The sequence below is a fragment of the Taeniopygia guttata genome, chromosome 5, assembly GCF_048771995.1.
Source record: "Taeniopygia guttata chromosome 5, bTaeGut7.mat, whole genome shotgun sequence".
Classification (NCBI taxonomy): domain Eukaryota; kingdom Metazoa; phylum Chordata; class Aves; order Passeriformes; family Estrildidae; genus Taeniopygia; species Taeniopygia guttata.
Window position 1 is genome coordinate 18,341,436 of NC_133030.1, and position 17,637 is coordinate 18,359,072.

A 17,637-nucleotide genomic window follows, 5' to 3' on the forward strand; every position below is an offset into this window, starting at 1 on the left:
CAGACACGTGACAAAGGACCCACAGGCAAAAAAAATACTGTGTCACCTTCTCATTTGCAGCAAACTTGATGTAGTTTTTCCCTTCTCGATTCCCCTCCTTCCCTCACCTACCCACCTCACCTACCTGCAAGTCACTTCCCAGGAGAGGGGCTGCATTCCTCCCATAGCAGCAGCAGAAATGCAGAGAGACTGAGAAGCAGCCTGTGCCTGCCACAGCCTGGTGAGATTCCTACAGTCCTTCAAGCACTTAGACAGAAACAGGAAAACAGTGCAACCAGCAAGGAACAGGGTTGCATGGCACAGTAATGAGGGCTGAGAAATCCATCAGTGAGTGAGAAAGGTTCCAATCCTGCAGTGGTAACAATGGGACAGACAGGGTACAGAATGGATGTGGGACAGACTGGGTACATGGCTAGATCTGACTGTTGGAGTTGAAATCCAAACTCTTAAGACAGCCTTGAAAACTTTTAAGTACCTTAAAAAACCCCAATATTTTTGAAGCCAGCGTCGTGGCAGTAAAGGTGCCCTCTTGGGCAGGTGCAGCTGCTCAGCATGTTCAGAAAGCAGCACACAGTTCCTCTGTGCTGGCAGAGGGAGCTCCTGCAGCCACAAAGTCACAAAGAGAGGAGAAACCCTGAATATCCATGTCCCAGGCAAAGGCTTCTTTTTCTTGGGATTCAGAGGGTGGAAGAGTGGGTTGCAAAGGGCTGGAAGCATCAAGATAGGAGAGAGGTAGCATGGGCATGGTTATCATGGGCTCATGGTTATCACTAACACATCCTTTGGGGATGTGCCTGGTCAGGAATGCTCTCCTGTGGCCAGTCAAGGATAAAATTCTCATCAGGGCAGTGCTCAACCAGTGTCAAAACAGCAACAACAGCAGCTTTACTCAGGTGTGAGGGATGTCTGAGGCATGGCCGTGGATGCCCACCTCCTAAAAGCCTGAACTGCTGACTGTCATGGCTCAATCTCTCAAAGCCACCTGCCTCAAGAGAGAGGAGGGAGCCAATGAAATCTGTTCACTGCAAAAAATCCCATCTTCCATTTCAAGGCTAATGGAGGGGTCATGGAGCATCCAGGGAAAGGACTGCTGCAAATTGTTGCTCAAATACCTCCTTCAGCATCTTGTCGTCTGTGTGCTGCCACATCTCTGCTGGTGTCCTCTGATCAGAAACAACCAGAGCCCAGCAATGGCATAGGGATGCCTGGGCAGGCTGGACAGGGAGAAGAAAGAAACAAACAAAATTTTGTGGAAATTTTGGTTGAAATAAATTTGGATTAAAATTCCTCAGAGATTTTAAGTCAGAATGTCACAAAATGAAGATAATTTCAACCTCAGGAGTCTGCCATAGGATTACCAAAGCTTTGCATTGTATTTTAGAAGTCTGTCACTCCTCAAGGAAGAAGCTCATTCCTTGGGTTATTTACCCTGCAAAAATATTACTGCAAGTACAAACTGTGTTAGAGGACATTTAATAAAATCATATAATAGTTTGGGTTGGAAGGGGTCTTAAAGACCAGCTAGTTCCAACCCCTCTGCCATGGGCAAGGACACCTCCCACTAGATGAGGTTGTTTAAAGCCCCATCCAACTTGGCCTTGACCACTTCCAGAGAAGGGGAGTCCACAATTTCTCTGTTCCAGTGCCTCACCACCCCCATAATAAAGAAGTTTTTCCTAATAACTAATCTAAACCTGCTCTCTTTCAGTCTAAAGCCATTTCCCTCCATGCCCTTGTAAAAAGTCCCTCTCCAGCCTTTTTGTAGCTTTGGGGATTGGGGCGTTGCTCTAGGCTTTCCCTGCAGCTTCCTCTTCTCCAGGCTGAACAACCCCAACTCTCTCAGCCTGTCTCCACTGGAGAGGCACTCCAGCCCCCTAGTCATCCTCATGGCCCACTTGCAGCACTTACATTCAAGGAAAAAAAAAAAAAAAAGCCAGGTCTTGTGCCCGATTTGGGGGGCAGCAACTGGTCTGCATGCAGCCCCAAAGCCGGGGAGCAGGGAGGGCTGCGGGGCAGGATGCCCGGACTCAGGGAGGGCTGCGGGGCAGGATGCCCGGGGATCAGGGAGGGCTGCGGGGCAGGATACCGGGGATCAGGAGGGCTGCGGGGTAGGATACCGGGGATCAGGAGGGCTGCGGGGCAGGATGCCCGGACTCGGAAGGCTGCGGGGCAGGATGCCCGGACTCAGGGCGGGCTGCGGGGCAGGATGCCGGGGAGCAGAGAGGGTTGCGGGGCAGGATGCCCGGACTCAGAGAGGGCTGCGGGGCAGGATGCCCGGACTCAGGGCGGGCTGCGGGGCAGGATGCCGGGGAGCAGAGAGGGTTGCGGGGCAGGATGCCCGGACTCAGAGAGGGCTGTGGGGCAGGATGCCCGGACTCAGGGAGGGCTGCGGGGCAGGATGCCCGGGCTGCCGGCGGACCCGCAGCGCCGCCCGCTGCGCCGCCGCCGCACTGCGCTTCTGCTCCCGGGACCGCACCTCCCAAAATTCCGGCCCCTCCTTCGCCTTCCCCGGCGTGAAACAGCAGCAGAGAGCAGTGCCCTCCTTGCCATCGAGGCGCAGCTCCCGCCGTGCCCTGTCTGTCACTGAGTTTGTCTGTGCCCCTGATTTTGTCCAGCATCACCTGGGCAAAGCGTGGTCCAGGGGGAACCCCAAAGCAGATCACGGACTGCTCACACAGCGGGCTGGGGATACCTGCCCAGGGAAGCAGTTCCCAGGAGTAAAACTGTTTTAGTCAGAGTCTGCTCGCTGCTGGGATGGCACCTTGCAGCCCTCATGGTGCACCCTGTGAGGAAGTCACTTGTTCATCACAGCCCACGCTATCCTGACAGCCTCAGGCATGCACAGATCACCCCTGTCTTGCACAGGTTATCTATTTCATCTATTTTCCACCTTAAAACACGGCGCAGAAAACTACAGATTTCTCTGCATTCACTGCACCACCAGGTCCTTCCTATCTGTAAAGTTTACCACCATTTTCTTTTAGACCTGGTTAAGATATCAAACTGCTTTGGCCAGAGAGGATGCCACCCTCTCTTTTACCAAGGGTGTTTTCTTTAGGGCTAGTTTTCCATTGTTTTTAACTGCACAACTAACTCCTCTTTGCATTTTAACTGCTCATGTCCCAAAACAGAAAAGCTTTCAGTCTGTAATTTGGGGTGCTTTCAATTAAGACTACATTATTTGAGAAGGATTTACCATAGATCTGTCCCAGACCAGCTCGGATGCACTGCTACCCCCAAGGTGGTGGTACCAGCAAGACCTGCCTTTGCACTGGGACAACAACCCTGTCATTTTCCCCGTAAAGAGATCACATCCTGCTATTTTCTTGTGCCTGCCAATTCCATCTGCCTCCGGTGTCTCTACAAAGCACAACCAAAAATCTATACTTCAATACCTTGTGCCTTGCCGAGGACAGTGCTAATAGGAGAGGCAGACCACTTGAGAAGCTGATCAATAGCCCTGCCTGGGCTTGATGGTAGGTGTCTCAGGGAGCCAAATGCTGTCTAACCCCTCAATTACCCTTCCCTCGCCTCTCCCTGCCTCCTGACAACCACGCTGGTTAAGCCCTCTTCAGCACTTGCATGTGGACTGCTGCCTAATAAAAGGCTGCAAAATGCCAGCACATCCCTGTGCCACTTCAGCAGGTCACTATTTAATGCTGAAAAGAAATGCACTGAAGCAAAACTGACCCATGCCTCCACTTATAAGCAAAGCAGTAACAACAGAGAAAAGAAGGGAAAAGCATGTTTAAAGGGGGTTTAAGACCTTTTAGAAACAGTTTCAGATGAAGCCTGTGGCCCTGTTTTTCACAGCAGACAGATAATTTTTCAAAGCTTATCTAAGTGTCCAGCTTTTCCAAAAATTTGGCCCAGAACAGTCACTTCATTACAGGGGTCTGAACCAAAATCTTTTTGGATGGCATCGGTTTTGAGTGTGGAGAAAGGGAGAGGGGAAATGGCAAGCCCTGCCCTGCCCTGCCATGGGATATGCTCATCTTTGGGGCTGTTCCCTGTCTGCTGTCAGGATACATCCCCAGGCTGCAGGTGGGGATGGAGAAGCAGATGCCCATTCCCAGAGATTATTGTCAGTCAGCCTGAAGTGAAGCAGGATCCCATTGGAAGTGTGAAAATGAGGGTGAAAGAAGCTGAGCATACAGGCTGTCATGAGAAAACGAGGGACAGGAGTTTTCTGTGGGCTGGGGCTGTGTGTCCAGCTGGACTCAGCATGCTTGGCTTCCTGGAAATTCAACAGGGGAATGAGAATTCAGGCTCCCTCATGCCCATCCCCACCCATTAAATAAATGATTGTTTACTGAAAGGCAGAAAGCTATTCCAAGTCCCTCTTATTTCAGGAAACCACTTATTTATGGACATCTCCTGAGTTGTAAGAAGCATCTGTCAGTGGAAAGGAGGAAAGGAACATGCCTGAGTGCTGCCAAAGTTTTGCAATCTCCCTTTGATGTGTCCCCCCATCAAGGCAGAGCTTGCCTGCCTTGCCTGGCATGAGTAGCTCAAGCCTTCTGCCTCCCAGTTCAACCCCTGGCTGACCACCAGCAACCTGGGGCAGAAGGGGGGCTTCAGAGAAAGGGTGAGGAGAAACTTGCAACATCAGGAACATTTTTGACTAACTCCTTTTGTGGATGGTGAGTCAGGGCAGCTGAGAGAATGGTTTGGATTTCTCTTCCTCCTGGATGCATCTCTGGTTATATCTCCTTGAGACCTAACAGAGTTTTGATAGCACAGAGTAAAAGTCAGGGTGGAGATGGCCATGGGACTTTATATCTGATTTGCATACAAAATAAACACAGAAAGTTTCTACATCAGCTTTACCTCCTATTTTAAGGCAAGTTGGCTCTCAGAAGGAGATTCCAGGTTCAGGACCATCTTTCCAACTTCTCCAGGTCACCAGTTCCCAAGAAACACAGGAATGGAGCTCCTTTCAGCCGTGCAAATGGGAGTGTGAGCAGAAGTTTATGTCCTGAACAGCTGTTATGTCCTTCTGGGAGAAGCTGATCTGCTTTTCAGTCCTTGATAGCAAGAGTAGAAGCCCAGGGACTGACCTACCCATGGTCAATCCTACCACCTACAGTGAGACAGGAGAATAACAGAGGGATCATGAGAGCTGGTGAGGCACCGCTGGGAAATTCAGCCTGTTTTTCTTACCTTCTGTTGGAGGCCTGACAGAACAACCATTTATAGGAGACAGGGAAGGGAGCAGTGTGTGGTGCCATGATTACAGAAGAGCCTTAGAAAGGATGTGAATATGATTTTTCATGCTGCTACTGAAAAGAAATACAGCACCTTCCTGTTCTAGGAAATCCAAAGCCAATGATGGATAAAAAACAGCCCCTCCTGAAGACTGATGTGAGCCACCATTTGTCCCGACCCACCTGTGCTAAGAACGGCAGGAGGATGTGGGGGGAAAGTTCCCTGGCTGTGACTCAGCGTGGGGCCAGCCTGGAGCACTGAGTCACTCTGCAGTGGAGGGGACAGGCCAGCAGGCACGTCACCAGCAGCAGCCACTCACCTGTTCCCTGCTCGCTTGGCCCTGCCAAGAGTCCATCTCCACAGCTCACAACTCCCCCATGGGCATCAGGGACCTGATGGGACTGAGTACAGAGCCCTGTGGTTGGTCTGGAAGTAGCTGCAATGTCTCATGGCAATCAGAAAAAGGTAAAGAGGTGTCATATTATTAACAAAGGCACTAAGTGATCCTTACATAAAAATTTTCCCAGCAAACTGAAAGGTCTGTTGACCAGCTGGAGGGAAGGAGAATTTCTTTTTTTGTTCTTTTATTTTGCTTTCTTTTGTGTTTTTGAAATTTTTAGGGGAGGGATTGTTTCAGGTGGGCTTTTGAAGAGGATTTTTTTCAAGCGCTGCTAAATTCCTTTTCTTTTGTATTCTCTGCATTGATGATCCCAGAATGGCAGAGTGGTTGAAGGTGGAAGGGATTCCAAGACTGCCCTGTTCCATTCCCTGCTTAGGCAGAGCAGCTGCATGGGACTGGGTTCAGCTGGGCCCACCAGTACCCCTAGGGCCTTTTGTGCAAAGCTGCTTTCCAGCCACTTGGCTCCCAGTATGTGCTGGTGTGTGGGATTGTTCCCCTGCAGGGGCAGGACTTTGTACTGTCACTTGCTGGGGCTGACCACTTCTTCAGCCTGCAAAGGTCCTTTGGAAGGGCACCATAGCCATCTGGCCATCCAGTGTGTCACACATCACCTGGGGAACAGAGGATGACCTCATTTCAATTCTAGTTTTTAAGCCCTTCCCGGGAATGAGGAGTCCTCCAAGTACTTTTTGGGTCTGCAGAGGTTACCATTGGCCTCTGTCTCAAAAAGAGACCAGTGGGAACTACCCACAATGTGGTTTCCATCTTGGAGCATGGATTTCTCTGACAGAAAAGTTTTAAAAACCTGACTAGCCCCAAATATGCTCTAAGAGCTGCTAGCACTGAAGGCCTTTCAAATAGATTTGGACCAGATGGAGAGGTTAATTTGTGAAAACAAGAAGCTAGGAAGGATAATCTAAGGATAACTGGTCTCACCCTTGCACGGAGGCCCTCATCATCTCTCTGTGCCTAAGCTTCACTTCTTTGACTGTGGTTTGGTGGCTGCCTGCTGCTCTCTAGGTGGGAGAGCAGTGCCAGGAGAGGAGGTCTTGCGCACAGCAGTGCACAGCTATATGCCACTGCTGGGTCCCCAAGCTGTGCTGGAAGAGAAGAGCACTCCTCTGGAATTTTGTCCTCAAGGAGTAAACCTTGAGGGAGCAGCATTTTATTTCAGCCACGATCTCCACTGCCTGGCAGCTGCAATTTGCCATGGAGACACCCCGTGAGTGGAAACGATTGCTTAAGCTGGGGGGGAACACGAAAAGGTGACCGGGTGTTCTGCCCATCTGAAGTGGCATGGCCTATACTGCTCCTGCCCTGGATGATGTCCCTGGGTCCACATGAGAAAGGTCTGGCACTTGGCAGGGGGTGACGAGGGTGTGATGGTGACCCAAAACAGAGAGTGGAGCCACACCAGCTCTGCACCATTTGCTCATTTAAGATGCCCCAGGATGTCATTGCAGGGAGGCGTTCCAAACAGTGCTGGTTCTGATCAAACAGGGGCTTAACAGAGGCCTTCTCCAGGAGCTGCCAGGGTTGAAAAGCAGCCCTACGTCATTAAACATGGGGAAAACAGGCCGTTGTCCCTGCTCCTGCCCGTGCTGCTTATCGGCGGCGCAGTGGGAACAGCTCCATTTAGGGATGTTTGCTCTGCCTGACTGCAGCAGTGCGATAGGGAATGTGGTGAGGCATTAGGGCCCCTGCCACTCCCCTCGGCCACTGTCACTGCTATGGACGGCGTGTGCAAAGGCAGATCCTCGCTCCCGTCCTCGGCCTCGCTGGGTCCAGCCCATGGCCATGTGCCCACCTCTTCCGTGCTTCCACGCTTTCAAGCACATCTGCTCTGCTTAAATTTCTCCAGTGCACCCCACCCTAGCCTCCACAATGGGGTTTGGGAAAGCCCCCTCTCCACCCCCTAACCCCTAATCTCTGAAAAGCAGAAAGGACCTTCGGTCTTTTGCTCAGTTATTTGCAAGCCCCACTACAAGGGAAGAAGTTGATCCTGCATGTGGTGCTGGGATTGAACCCTGGCCTAGACCTGCTCTGAGCTCCCCTTGGCTCCTCCTCACCTCATCCTCACCAGTTTCTCAGCCAATTTCAGGAATAAACCTCTGGCTAATGGCAGGGGACTCTGACTCAGTACATGCCTTAATAACAGGTTATCAGCCAGATTGATCCTGCTCCCATTTCTGAGTGCTGGAGAGGAGGCTGCAGCTCTCCTGCAGCTCCAAGAGAATGATCCCCATGACATCCTTCTGGAGCCTGTGTACCCCAGAGCATCCTTTAGGACATGGAGAGCTTTCTTAGGATGATGGGGACTCTTGGAAGAATTGGGGCTGGGTGTCTCTTTTGTGCTGTCATGAAGGGGACCAAATTTCTGCATTTTGGACACCATTTTTAAGCATGCAAATGAGGGGCTGAATGAGGTATTACTTGCTGTGCTATCCCTTGACTGCCAGTTAATTCCTGAACTGATGGTGAGCTCCCATTAGTGCATGCTCTCTTCAGTGATGCTGCACTTGTGTCTGTTGGGGGTCAAAAAGTGCCCTGCACTTTCTTCGAGGTTCTTTCATGGAGATCCTTCTCAGCATCCCTATGAAATGAAATCTATTCTAGTGGAGATAAAACTGCTGTAAAATTGAATGCTTGGGGACCTGGAGGGATGTTAAGTGCAGTTGTGCTGAAGCCAACGGGATCAGTCCTTTTACACCCAAAGTTGTAAATGTTTAGGTATGCTAAAGCTCAGTCTGGAGAAAAATTTGGAAAAGATGACAATCTGGAGAAAGATCCTTGTTTTTTTATGACAGGAGCCTTTGATCCTCCTAGTTATGCCACACAAGTGACTTGGGAAGCAGAGGTTTGGTTACAGTCCTGAAGAGTATGGGATCTGTAACAGCCAAACCAACCATAGGAAAGTGTTAAACTAACCTTCTGCCATCCCATTATCAAAAAAGAAAAGAATAAAAAAGGAGATAATCCTTGTTTAAATATCACAAGCAGCAGCTGAGTCAGTGGGAGCTTTAGACTGGAAATGTCAGGGAGGAATTTAGATTTTCTGAGCAGTCGCTGCTCTGCAATTATCATAAGGCACTTACAAGGACCCCTTGTCTCTTGTTGCCCTCAACACGCGTCTGCAGGGAGGGGGAGCAGAGAAAAAACACATGGCCCTACCGGGGACAGATAAGGAAATCCAAACTCCATCCCACTAAAGGCACAAGGCAAATCCCTTCAGGCTATGGTCAGGCTTCTGCTGCTGTTCAGGTCAAACGTACGTAGGAAGGAAGGGAATGGGGAGGTAGGGGAAGGCAAACCCACAGGAGAGTCAGGGAAGCAATATCTATGAGAAAGAGGAGAAAATCACATCCTGCCTCCTCCTATAAAGGTATTTATTTGCTTTTGGTGATGTTTTGGAAGTAGGAATGAGAAGGGAGACAGAACAGTGAAAATCTGGGGAGTTTTTAGCCTTTTTGTAGTGCTTTTCCTCCTGGACCATCCCACCTCGTTGCTATCCAGCACGTCCCTGATGTAAATTAAATAAGGAAAAGTACTATTAAACCTCCTGATGCAGGCACTGCCAGCGTTGAAGGGAAAGGGGAAAGGATGCGCACTCAAACTACGTAATTTCTACCACATTAAGTGATGCAGAGAGATGAATTTTCCTAGCTGGTACACAGGGAAAGGCCAAAGACTTCCTCTGCCAGGGTGATGCATTCTCACCTGTCTTTTCTCAGGAAAAATGAGAGGTTTCTGAAACCAATCTTGGCCAGGTGCAAGGTGGAAGGACCTCAGCCATGCAGTGCTAGTCTTGGGAGGGGCTTCCTGGCTGGGGGCAGTAGGTATCCCATCCCAGCTTTGTGCCTTGTGGTCACCACAGCCGGATCTCCTCCTGCACAGCACGCAGGCTGTCCGACCCCATCAGTCCTGTCCTGTCCTGTCTCAGACAAAACCTTCCAGTGAGGTCCCTGCTCTGGTTAGGACAGCTGAGGCAAAGGGGAACATGGCATTCCCAATGCCCGTTTGGCTTGCTTGCCATCACTATTAAAAACATATATCCTGCTGCTGACTTGAACTTTTCTTCTTTGCCTAACTTTCAGCTATTGATCTTTTTGTTCTCTTCTCCACTAAGACCTGTATGAATCTGAAGATCCTTAGGGATCCATATGTGTAACCAACAGCCCCAGCATTTGGGAGGATAGGAAAACTAATCTCATAAATGCTTTTCCATGACATCATCCCAGCAGCTTAATGGCAGAAGTACTGAAGTCAGGCATATTGTTCCAGTAGAAATCCCAGACTCTTTTCTTTGTTTACTTTCCATGACTGTGAATCAATAAAACATTGTTGATACACCTTGAAGATCCAGAAGAGAAGCACAAGGTTTTGATGAGTCATCCCCTTAAGCCTGCTGGGTGGAATGAACCTTGCCATGGATGATGCATTTACATTCATCCTCTGAAAAGGAGAGGAAAATATTTTCTCATGCACTTTTTCGTGTATTTATTTACTTGAAGACTACCTGTTAGGAATACCAGATGAGATCCCAAGCAGATGTGAATCAGTAGGAAAGCACAGACTTTACTGTGAAATTATGGTGATAATTTCCAGTAGAGATCTGGTTGTGTCTTTGTAACAAATCTCACTGTTCTTCGTTGAATGCAAAATATCTTTCTGTGTATAAACAGAACAATGAATAAATGTTTGTATGAAGTCAATATGGTGACATTTTCATAGGTCTGAGACCCTTTGTGTGACATGTAATGCTAAAATCACATCAGACCTTTTGTTCGACAGGTGGATGATTTTTATCTTTCAGTGCCTGAGGAGAGAGGGAACTGACTGAAGTAAGAAGTGGACAATTTGCTGTTCACATGGAAGTAGCTTTGAGCTTCATTCTGCTGGTACACCTTGGTGACCTGAGCTGTTGTTACAGAAGATGACAAAAGGGGTAAGAGGAGGGGGAGGAAGATGTATCTATGTCAGAGAAGTTATATGTTCATGAAAATGGAGTGTGTTGGGTAAACACTGACAAAGTGCTGATGGAAAACACTTATACTCTTCTAGCAGCATTTGCTTCCACAGCTGGAAGAGCAGGGATGGGTGGCCAGGAAACTGAGGGGAAAACAACACTCAGGAAGGACCAAGAGCTGAGATGGGGCTAAGACCCATCCCAGCCACACTGTGCAGCCTTGCAGTCAGGTCCTAAGTCACAGGTGACTATGGGCTGAAGTCCCTTCATGTCATCAGCTTTGGCTGTGTTCAGACCAGTCCAACACACAGTGAAGGTTTCTTTCTGGAAGGGCAGTGGGAACTTGCTTTGGTACCTCACCAAGTCTTGTCTTTCCTCTTTTCTGATGCTGCTTTGAGTTACATAAATTCTGTCTTGCTCCATGGCATGGGTGAATGAGCAAGAAGGTTAAACATGCCAGACACCATGGCCACCAGTGATGAAGAGACTAAATTCCCCAAAAGCAGCATTCAGGGATGAATACAGCGGGACTGGGACTTAATGAACTTGGCAATAAAAGGGGGACATGTCCTTAACTTTCTTTTTTCATCTGCAGGAAGAGTTGAAAAATTAAGGTCACTGCAAATCTCTTAGTGCTGGGACTTCCAAGGGTCTGGAGAAAAATTAGCAGTAGCAGGAGTCCCTTTTCCACATGTATTCAGTGATGCAAAGACTTGATGGACTACCAGGCATCAGGTGAGAGGAATGAAAGGAGGTGAGAGCCAAATATTTCTATTGATTTCTGCATCTCTTGCCCACCATTAACTGGTTCTTCATAGCTGAAGGTCACAGCAATTACCAGCCTGGTGGCAGAAGGCAGGAAATGAAGCAGTGAGTCAAATGACTTGCCCACGGCCATGAGCTGAGCTGTCACAAAGGCAGTCCCTGTTTTCTGTGTTCACGATTGGCAATAGAATTAACTGTGGATGTTTGATTTCTCTTGTCATAATGTTTTGGGTGTTTTCTGGCTGCTCTTTATCTGCACAATCTTTTTTTTTATCTTTTTTTTTTTTTTCCCCCAAACAAAGCAAATTGACTGTCAAACTCAATGTTCAAAAATCCTGTGCCAGACCTCCATATGATAATTACTGTTTCTTGAAGGTTTTTCCACTTCTTTGGGTGCTCGTAGAATCCTCTTCAGTGTTTCTTCACTTCTCAAAACAGTTAAAAGTGTTGCATTCTTTTTTTTTTTTTAAAGTAAACTTCAGGAACTGAGGGTAAAATATTTGGTGTCACAGACTAATATAAAATCAGGAGTGGTGGTGTATAAAATTTGCTGCAATACACATAAATTGCCTTTCTGCACAAAGATTACACTCTCTGATGATCTTGTTAAAGAAATTGTCCACAAGTTGAAATACAGTGGGCCAGAGGTGTCATCAATTAATTTCACAACACCACTAAATGGCAGGTTCCAAGGGGTGTGCATTATATTCCACCATCTGCTCCTGATTCTCTGCTTGCTGGCCACATTTCCGAAGAGAAAATTGCTTCTAAGTGCTTCCCCATTGATCTGAGACAAGATGTTGTTTTGAATTCTGCAGTGGCAGGTGAATCATCAATATTTCTGAATTTTCACTTGCCTGTTCCAGGTCCATTTGCTGAAGTAGAGAACTGGGTTTGCTTCTGAGAACTCAGGGCTAAAGTCTTGGTTCCTGAGAAGAAGTTGTTTCCCCCCTCCATCCAGGTAGCCTCCAGTCCCTTTGAAAACCCCTTCCCCAAACGATTCACTGTTTTCCTGGAAATCAGGTTATTTTCCTCTGAAAAGCTGATTGCAGCAAAAACTACCCAGAATTCTATTTTCACTGTTTTCCAATGGGTGGAGATTTAATAAGTTTTGAGGCAAGATTTGAGCAACGTGGGTACAGAATTTTGTGTCTGAATGTGAAGATGAAAACAGTTATGTGACCAGCCCCATGCTTCAAAATAGAGGGCAGAAGGACATTTTTTTGGGTTACAGGAATATTCTCAGGTTTAGATAAAGGCTAATCTGGTCTTCTGCAACGTGAAATCTCTGACATGGATGTTTGCACTCAGCTGCTGAGGCTATTGTCCTTGGTCCTTAAGCCATTGGTTGGCATCTGTGGAGCAGATCTCTCCTGTACACTACACTGCAAAAATGCACTGGCACACACTGAGGCAAAATGTCATTGGAGGAGCTTGCACAGCCCTACTCCAACATCCCATCATCTCTAGAAAAGTGCATGTTTTGCTCTTTTTTTTTTTTTTTTTTTTTTTTTTTTTTTTTTTTTTTGACATAATTGACTGTTTTGATTTTGCCTTGGAAGAACAACCCCTGCACAGAGACCCATCATGTCCCAGAGGTTGCCTCTGCAGTGGAGGGGATGGCAGAGCTTTTCTCCCAGGATGGCACAAAGCATCTCACTGCCCTGACTGGAGAGTTAGCACAGCTCTGCTGCTTGCAGCCCCCCTTCCCCAGGGCTCATCTGTTGTGAGATAGCCTGAGCACAAAACTCCACGTTTACTAGATAATAGGAGGCTGTGAAGTTAAGAGGGAGGTGAGCATTTTAATTATCTCTTTTATTTTTTTTTTCCCTCCTGATGCTGGCCCAGTCTTAGGGGGGATGCAATGATGTGAAGGCCTGAGGTGTCATTATGGGTTATTAAACTCCTTTGTGGCACTTGGGAATGTTGAATGGAGCTGTGAAGGGAGAAGAGGAAAAAACATCTCTTGATGGAGCTGGCTCACCCCCCTATAATTGCTTCAAAATTATGGCAGACTGTAATTATTCGTGCTGTGGAGGGGGAGACGGGGAGAGAGCGGGTGGGTGGAAGAAAGAGCAGCGAGGGTGCCTGGGCACCCCTCGTGGCTAACAGGGTTGTGATGGGAGATGGCAGCTCTCCCTCACATCAGAGTACACTGTCCCTTTCTTTGGGCCTTGCTGGGGGATTGTCACAGCACAAACCCTGTCCCTGCAGCTCCCTGGCCCACCAGAGAGACCCCCCACTCTTGCCCAGTGCCTTTGCCACTGGTTCTCCCTGGGGCTTGCTTCAAGACAACAAGTTGGTTTGTGGAGATCACTGCAGCCCCCCACAATTAGGGGGGAATGTTTGGCAGGTGGGGTTTCCCCTTGGTCCACATTCCCGAGGTGCCCAGAAATGGAGATTATTGTAAACAATGCTTGATGATGGGACATGGTTGGATGATCTACTCCATAAATTGAGCCTTGCACCGTGGTGGAAAGAGATTTTAAAGATAGGCTTGTATATATTGACTGTCATCATAGTTATGCTTATAATAGTGCCTTGCCTGCTCCAGTCCAGTCACAGATATTAACATCTTGTTCCTATCTCTTCACCACCAATCCCTCATCCACAGGACCTCCACAGGACCAGCACACTTTGCACCTTAATGCCTTTCCTGGATTGTTTTTGGGTCTGCTTCACCCTTAAGGGAAACACAGTCAGAGCATCCCAGTTTATGGACTTCTCTCTCTGGGGACTAGTGCAGAGAAACAGTGGCCAGACATGTTTGCCATGGCTGCTTTATGTCAGATTAATCCCTTAAAACACACAGCTGGATACACATGGCACCCACACACATTCAAGGATAGTCATGTGGTTGGAGTATGAGAAACAAAGCAGTGATGGAGACCCATTCATCTGTTATATTTCCTTTGTAAAGCTTCCTAAAGGCTCCTCTTCCCTGTTAGCAAATCTGGTCATTAGTCAAACATGACAAAAGCTGAGACAAACCTGTCTTAGTTTAACCAATTAGGCTTACACCCCCCTAAAAGTCATCTCTGATATCAGCAGAACTTAAACATAGACCCAGGCATGTGGTTTAGAGATATGTAGACACATGAAGAGATGAAAAATTCTAAAATGTGGCTGGTTTCCAAAGAGATGGGAATTTGCCTGTGAAGGACACAGGTGGGAAATGTGTTGAACAGCTTTGCACTGGACTGTCTGGGAAAAAGTAATGCCTGTCCTGTTGCAGCTGTGCTGATAATTGCTCTGAAGGACATCCACCCGCATTGCTGACCAAAAGGAGGACCTGCTCCACATGGTTTGTCTCAGCTTCCCTCCTCTGTCAGCTCCTCCAGGAGAGGGGAACCCACCTGATTTTCCACTCTTATCAGAGAGTGAAATTCTTACCATGGGAACCCCCTCATGGCAATCTGGACATTTTGCCCTTGGTTGCATGGAAAGCAGAACTATGGCTCCATGCTGGACAGCATTTCCATACAATGCAGGACTCTCATCACCAGACAGGGATGGGGTGAGCAGATTAGCAGGGTTTAAAGAGGAGAGTTGTATGCCTAATGTGCCAACAGTATGAAGACAAGGGAATAAAAATCAAGGGCTTTGGGATGAGATAACTAAGTAGAAGGACTGATGATCTTGAATGAAATACTGAATTTCACAAGGGAAGTAACAACATGAAACGACACAAAAGGAAAACAGAAAATATATTCAGAGAAATTCCATCTAGTCATACAATAATCTTGAGAACTTGTCTGATGTTATCAGCACATTTTAAAGCCTCTGCTTGTCAGAAGCGCTTTCATATGTGATCTCTGAATAGGTTACAGTCTGCAGGAAGGCTGAGGGGCTTGTTCTGTTCCCATATTTATTATTTTGCTAATTTTCTCAATTCTTTACATGAGCTGACATTTCAAGGCTATCCTCTTAGCAAATTTATTACAGATTTGGATAACTGGAACTTGCTGTGATGGCTGATTTTAGGTTTATCATCACTGGCAAATACTTCCCTAAAGAGACCTTTAAACTAAATCAGTTTCCAAAACTAATAGGTCTAGCAAAATGATTTCTCTTTCTGACTTTAAGGTAAGAAACAGCATGAAGGAAAAGGGATTAAATTAATCAATTAATTTCAATTTTGTCTTTGTTCTTAAATTTAACTGAAAACCTCAAATTAAAAATGTTGTAATTCCACATTCTACATGCTGTTTTAAAGGAAGTGCAAGCCAGAATAATTCAGCCACAGTTAAAAGTTGATTTGGTAAATACATTCAAATGCAATTCTTGTAACTCTCCTCCTACCCAAGTCCCTATTTCCTTTCCAAATTAAATCCCACTGAAGCTGGCCCAGTCTTGTCAATACCCTTCATTGACAATGCTTCTTTTTAACAGGTATTACACTAGCAAAGTCTCTCAATAGATTTAACAAAACATTCCTGGAGTACCTAGCACAACTATGGCTTTTCATCCTTAATACCCTTGCAGCTTTATCCTAGACTATGAGGAAGAGCCGTGCCCTTTGCCCTCTTTCTATGTCAACTTTACTGGCATTAATGGTGTTACAGAATCCCCACTGAGGTCTCTTCACTGGTGCCTCCCATGAAAGATACATGAGTGTTATTTTTGTGGCCTCTTTTGGAGTGGGTTCTTTTCTTCCTTACAGTCTTCAGTGCTCTGTTCCTGGCATCCCAGCCTGTCCAGCAACCATGGTTCACCTCAGCCAGGGACACAACAATAAATCAACCATAGCATTCTGCTAATTTGTATCCCCTGGTAAGAGGATCCTCAAAGCCCCCCCAGCAGACAGGAGGTGGCTGAGCCTGCACTGCTGCTCCTTGACTGCCTTCTGGGCAGTGGAGCGCCTTGGAACCTGCTCCCAAAATATTTCCTGAGAAAACCTTGCAACACCAGGCAGCACTACCCTCCATCAGTTTTGGTGGGGTTTTATCTTGTGTTTTGAGCATCCAGGGTTTAGCAGAGAGCAAATAGACAGTTCAGGAGACTCAGAGGGGATTAGGGATAAAATTAAAGAAAAAGCAAGGGCTGTTCTCGGTGTGTGAGGTGATACCACACGTGAGGACACAGAGGCTGGGGATCGATGAGCCACAATGGCTCCTTAACTCCTTCCTCTGGTTTTTACTATACTGAACACCCAAGTGCCCTCAGCATCTGCAATAGGAGAAGATACTCCACATGACTTAAAATCAATATTTTCTCACTACTGCACCAATCTTTAGCTGCTGCCAACTGCTTTACTTCAGCTTCAACTCCCACCAATGAGCTTCCCAAGCTGCCTTGGTGGGGCAGGGAGTGTTGGTCATGCTGCCTGCTCCCTGGTGTTTGGTAAACATCAACAGTTTTCCATCCTCAAGATGTCAATGGATTGTTGGTCTTCCAGAGCTTTCGGCACTGAAGAAGTTATCAGCAGGCTGGGACGACCTCAGCTGTCCTGCTGAGTGCATGATGAGCCACCAACCCTACCAGATGGCAATGCTGTGGTCAGCAAGGGTGCAGGTGAGCTCTTGGGCAGTCAGCTGGTGAAAGGCCACCAGCTTCCCCACCACAGGGATTTGTGCCAGTCAGTGGCCTGTCACCAGGATGGTGGTGGCTCACACAAAGCACGGCCATGCATTCCTGCAGCACTTGTTTGGGTGGGACAGCTGCAAATCTAAGCAGAGAAAAATGCCAGTTTTACTCACAACAAAGCAGCAACCCTGGCATGGGTCTGTCACACACTGTCAGCCCCAGCTGTACTCAAGAATTTGGTTGTTTAGGAATTTCTGCAAAACGATCTGACTTAGGAAGTCAGGACTGCCAGGGTTTTTCCAGGTTTTTTTCTCCAAAGCCTTGTTTCATTTCTGAGGAGTCAGATTCTGCCCTCCTGCTGTCAGAGTGACATGGCCAAATCAAGCTCTGAGGTGATGGGGGAGCCCTGGAAGACACAGCGTTGTCAGTAGCCGGGCGCAGGGAGGTGCACACATGAAAACGGCATCCAGTCCTGCAGCTGCCTTGCGGGAATCAGTGTTATTTTCCTATTACTTTACTGCCTCCATGACAAGGCAAACAATGGGGGGAAAAAAGCTGGAGAGGGCTAAATCTCTCCCTTCCTTTTATTTTGTGCTTTCACAGATCAAAATCCTTTCATGCAACTCCCAAGCTGGGGAAGCAAATGTGCCGGACTGAAACATGCAATGAGAACGAACTCCATCAAGAAGTGGGGGGAGGGGGAAGGAGAGAAGAGGTAAATTAGAGAAGAAATCTTTTGAATGCAGGCAAACAGGTGGGGGATTGTCTGGTC